General features: G+C 48.0%; 1 long non-coding RNA gene across 1 annotated transcript; it reads left to right on the top strand.

The window, feature by feature from the left end:
• Window positions 1–1,989: 1,989 nt before the first annotated feature.
• Window positions 1,990–5,096, top strand: LOC121031960 (uncharacterized). The gene is made up of 3 exons (XR_005791006.1): window positions 1,990–2,325; window positions 3,150–3,361; window positions 3,879–5,096. It is a non-coding gene; the product is annotated as an uncharacterized LOC121031960 (long non-coding RNA).
• The last annotated feature ends 385 nt before the right edge of the window (window positions 5,097–5,481 follow it).

Raw genomic sequence — 5,481 nt, 5'->3', positions numbered from 1 at the left:
GCCCTGTTTACCCTAGGCTTGCTACTACCGTGAACACCCCAAGACCTACGGAAGCAGTGGGTGGAAAGAAGGTTGCATAAAGTAGGATGGGATAGGGGGTTGAGAAGAGAATGTGGCTGCACTCAGGGAGGGCCGGGGAGATGAGAATGGCCTAGAAAATGGGATAGGAGGAACAACGCCTAGGCCGGCCTCCCGGGGGCCTGATAGCCCGATGCAGTAGCAGACTGTCTGTGGACTTGTTCTCATATCTGGGGTCCACCTGCACCTCTGTTTTAGGGGAGTGAAGCCTTATCTCTGTGTTTCTCTCCCAGGGTGGGAAATCAGTAAATGACTCTTCAATTGAACCACACGTGAGAGTTAGCGTGCTAACCAGCGACTGTGGTCTGTGCATCCCAACCTGAGGCCTCTTCTGAGTACTTCTGTCGCAAGCTGGCCCATGAGGGAATCAGGAATCCCCTAGACACCCAAGCAAGCTCGGAGAATAGAAGTGCTGTCTCATGCCCATTGGCCTAGACTCTGGGCCACTTCCCTCTGTCATTTCTCACCTACCCCGTGACACCGTGTTAGGTCTGAACCAGATAAACCCCCAAAACTTGAAATCTCCTCAAACTATATCTCCCCAGATGTTTTTAGACCCTCCTCAAGCTCCCTCTAGATGTTAATAACACCCCAATCCTGAAGATACGGTCTTAAGGAAGGGGGCAGGAAAGGCTTGCCGTGTCTACCTGCTGCCTCTCTTCTCTCTCCCCTCTGCTTGTCCTCCTGGCCTGGAAGAGCTTTCTACTGTCCCTTCCTCTCTGGAGGAAACTTCCTCAGGCTACCTGCTGTCTTTTTGGCACTATGACTTACAGTAAAGTTCCGTTGGTAGGTTTCCTGGCTTTGCTCTTGTTATGTAAAAGGAAGATTTTAAAATTTAGGAATCCTCTTTCCACAAAGCCTCCAGCAGCTCATGAAAGTCAGTGTGGACCTTCCAGGCTGAGCAGTGGCCCTCGTCCCAGATGGTGTCCTCTCTGCAAGAGGAAGCAGTAACAAGACATGACTCACAAAGGAAAGGAAAATACAATGGTTTAGGATGTTCATTGGTTTTATCCCCGCAAACTGAGGAAATAAAACATGTATCATGATGCTATTTCTGTATAATTTGACACATTTGATACTTACGCAAACATATTTAAAGTAAATAGGAAGGGCACACACTAAGTGAAAGTGATCTTTCCTGAATGGTGGATATAGATCTGATTTTCACCTCTGTTTTTTGGCTCAAATGTATTTTCTACAATTAATATGTTACCTTAAAGTAAAAATAAAAGGACAAAATGGATGACTTTTGACATTTTATGTGAAATGTTTTTTAAGATTTTTTTTTTAGTAATGTTTATTTCTGAGAGAGAGAGAGAGAGAGCACGTGCACGAGCAGGGAAGGGTCAGAGAGAGAGGGAGACGCAGAATCAGAAGCAGGCTCCAGGCTCCAGGCTCCAAGCTGTCAGCACAGAGGCCGATGTGGGGCTCGAACTCACAAACTGTGAGATCATGACCTGAGGCTGAAGTTGAACACTTAACTGACTGAGCCACCCAGGCGCCCCTTACGTGAAATTTTATATGAAACATATAAATGTATATTTCATAAATAAATATGTAGGAATATATGTGAATGAACATTTTATATGTAAAAAATTCTACGTACCTCTTCATTTATATAATTAAATATTATACAATAGATAACATAATACATATAATATACAATATAATATATACTATGCATTGGTATATAGGTGACTATTGATAGAGAAATACTGGAAGGGATTACAACAACAACTATCAACTGCTTCCCAGTTGTGTTTTTCTGTATTTCCCACGTTTTTTTGCACTGAGCATTTATTACTTTTGTAATTTGAAGAAAAAAAAAAAGCTGTGTGTGTAGGCGGTTCACTTTGGTGACAACAAAACTTGTCAAGCTATTTTCAGATCATCATTTATGCTTGTTCTCCTGGTAAGGTTATCTGCTTTTCTTAGCATGAAAACAGGCACCACTTCTTTCCTGTTCAACAGCTTCTATAAGACGGGCTCAGACCCTGAAGTCACTATAGGATTTGATGTTTCAGTCTGGCCAGATCGGGCTTGTTCAGAGAACTGGTCAGCATGGTCTGGTGGCCTGCAGACTAGCATCTAGGTTTGTTTACAAACGGCAAAAAACCCACATGGTAGAGCACGTTCTGGGCTTCGTTTCCATGCACGAGGAACTCTGTCTTGTCCGTGTTGCCTGTCTGGAGGGGATGTACAGAGGATTGATCAGAAACACTGTTCATAGGCCAAAGCGAGAGAAAGGTGAAAGACGGTCTGAAGGGGGTTGTTGAGGCTGCATCCCAACTGTCCAGGCCCCTGGGGAGATCAACATGATGGTCTCTTGGTGGTTTTCTATCCCTTCTGATCTCCCAGACTTTCCTGATGCTTGCGTCGCTGTTTGCAATTTGTCTTTTGCTTTCTAGATTGTTCTGAGAGAAAACACTGATTTCTCCAGTTGCATTCTGGAGTGTATAAATAGCAAAGTTTCGGGTTCCCACCCTCTGTTTATGGATGTGCCCCAGGAACTTTTACTCAGTATATAAATGGGCTCCAGAGAAAGAAAGGTCTTAAAGAGGCAGATCTAGACTGTCTGGAACCTCTGGGCCCAGATGGGTCCATTCGCCAACAAGGACTTACTGTATCTCCTCCTAGTCCCGTTGCCCTTGGAATTCTCTGAGGGAACTTCCTCTCTGCCTAGAATTTTGAAATTCTCCGATGGAAGTTTGATGTAATGGCAAATGTACTTTTGAGGCCTCAGAATGTTTTCCACTCTTCACCAATCAACCTTCCACAAAGCAGTTTTTAAATCCTTCCCTAGCACTAATAAGGATTGAGAAACAATAGAGGTTTCATGCTCTTGTACAAATCACATGGAAAGTTCCAGGGGCTCCAGGAGGGAAGGATGGGGAGGAGAATAAAAACAGAACATCACGGTCTCAGGATGTCCAGCTTAAAATATTAGCCTCTGAAACTCACTGCTTCAAACATGTCACTGAGTCTGTAAATACCATTCTCATCACCTGGGGTTGTAAAGCTAACATTGTTTAGCTTTCTGGCTTTGCATTTATGGTTTTGTTCGATTGCAGGACACTGTTCACCCAACCGCCACCTTCCATGGGCCTTTGTGGGATTCTAGGACTATCAGGGACTGTCTGGGAAGGAAAACTCGTTCCGCCACTGCCCCCAAGAAGGGACCACCTGGGCTCACAGTCACCGCTCACCGAACATTCCTATAGTTCTTCCAGGTTATGCATTTTTGTGATCACTTAACTATCTTTTCGGATAACCAATCAAATCCGTAAGTATTGCCTTAGGGTCTACAGTGTTCAGAGCGCTGGGGAGGCATCCTTGGAGCACACATTCTGAGATAAGGTTGGGGGACACTCAGGCTCGGGGAGACAAAGGCCAATACATCTGAAACAGAGAACGTGTGTGATAGTTTTCAATAAGAAGGTAAGTTCTATTTGTGTGTGGAGTAGACAAAAGAGCCATGAGTGGAGAAGGAGAGGGCATGGAGACTCCAGGTTTCCCAGATGTTTGGTCAAGAGTGGGGGAAGGGGAGAGGGTAGGACTGGAGCTGGATCTCAGCCGATGGGTAGCATCTAGATAGATACTGTAAGCAGAGGGAATGGAAGGAGCAAGGACAAAGAGCAGAGATGGAGCAGGATACAGGGCGAGTTTGTAGGTTTGGCCAAGGTGGAGTTCATGGGGGAAGGCATGGCAGAGCAGACTGGAACAGCGGTAGCGTAGGGCCACATCACGGAAGGCTTTCAAAGCTTCCTTTTCACTATAAGTTCCCGTGTGCTCTTTTCCAGATAAAGACATGTTACCAGCAAGGACTTGTCCCAAAATCTGACATTTGCTCCAGACCTCTTCCTCCTGCCTCGTCCCTCATACTGACCCATTAGTAACGCCCCCCAAAGCACTGACCAACCCAGGACAGGTGGTTTGCCCAGTTATCATGGGTGCCTCATGGACAGTCCAGCCAGCTTTCCCTCAGCAGGGAGCTTCATTTTGCCAACAGAGCTGGACTGGGAAGAGCCTGGATCATGGGTTTGGGCTGTGTCCCCACCGGCTACCATCTTGGGAGGGCCGGTGGCAGACGCCAGGAGCTGGCCGGCATCAGGGTACAATCTGGTAGCCACCGAAAAGACCCTCATCCTCGGAGGGTCTGTGAGCCCACAGACACCTGCTTGCTTTGGCTCGCCTTGGCTGGGTGCATTTCCGGCAGAGAAGAGTGGGAAACGGACCGGTGGTTGAGAGCTGATAGAGGGAGGAAAGGGTCTTTGGTGCTGGAATGAGATATTTGTGAGCCCCTGTCTACAAACAGACAAATGCTGGCCTTGTGAACAACATTGCTGGAGAACACGACTCAAGTGTCACCATTGCCTGAAGCATTCCAGTGGGAGATGATGGTGGAATGGGCCTGCCAGTGCTGCACTGCACGTAAAAGGGAAGATTAAAAGGAGCAAATGGCCAGGAAGGCAAAGTGGACCGTGTAATGAGGCAGAAGATGTGAGGGGTCAGGATGTGAGAGGGAAAGCCATTGATGGGGATTGCTGAGGACGGGGCACTCCCGGGGATGAGAGCTATGGTAGCGGTTCTTGGACCCTTTCCATGTCTGTGCTCTTGGCCTACTGCCTTCTATATGGATTCGTGAGACCAAGAAGCAAAAGGAAGGAAGAAGGGCTTCTCAGCAGAAATGCCCCCAAAACAAAGACTTTCTGCCACCAGCAGAGCTGCAGCTGGGGCTGGGGGACACTTGCCACTCCTCCCTGCCTCATAATCACAACTTTCTCACTCAAAGACTGTCCATCTGTCCATCCATTCCGCCAAGGCCCAGAGCCCCATGCTGATTTCCTTTGGAAGAGCCCCAGCTCCCGGAGCGGCCTCGGCAACAGCAGGGCCCACAGACGGCTCCAAGCCCAAGCTTCCCATCACAGGCAAGGGTCGGCCTGGTCCGTGGAAGTTAAAATAACACACTGGCTGTTTATGAGCAAGAGCCCTCAATAAAGTCATCGGTTGGTTCTCTAGGCAGCGTGTCTAATCTTCTCTGGCTGCCTTTCTGGGCCCGTGGCTCCTGATCTATTTTGGTCTTTCTCTTCTTTGACTCATTCTGGGGCTTCCATGCCATAAATCTGAGCCCCCTCCAGTGCCTGGTCCCACCAGCAGGCAGACAATTCAGAATTAGCGGCGGTCATGGTTGTCCAAACTGACAGGCAGGGAAACTGAGGCACAGCAGGCTACAGGGCCTTGTCTTCTCTCCCACAGCGACCCAGCGGTGCAGCTGCCAGCAAGGCCCAGGGTTCTGGCTGGGACTTTAACACTGGAGCTTGTAGGCAAGGCTGGGGGCTATGTGAACCGCTATAAAGCTCTTACTGGGCCACACTTGGTACAAATCCCAGGGCTGAGTGGCAA

The sequence above is a fragment of the Herpailurus yagouaroundi genome, unplaced genomic scaffold, assembly GCF_014898765.1.
Source record: "Herpailurus yagouaroundi ecotype Mexico unplaced genomic scaffold, PumYag 141, whole genome shotgun sequence".
Taxonomy (NCBI): domain Eukaryota; kingdom Metazoa; phylum Chordata; class Mammalia; order Carnivora; family Felidae; genus Herpailurus; species Herpailurus yagouaroundi.
This window is presented reverse-complemented; position numbering and strand designations above follow the sequence as displayed.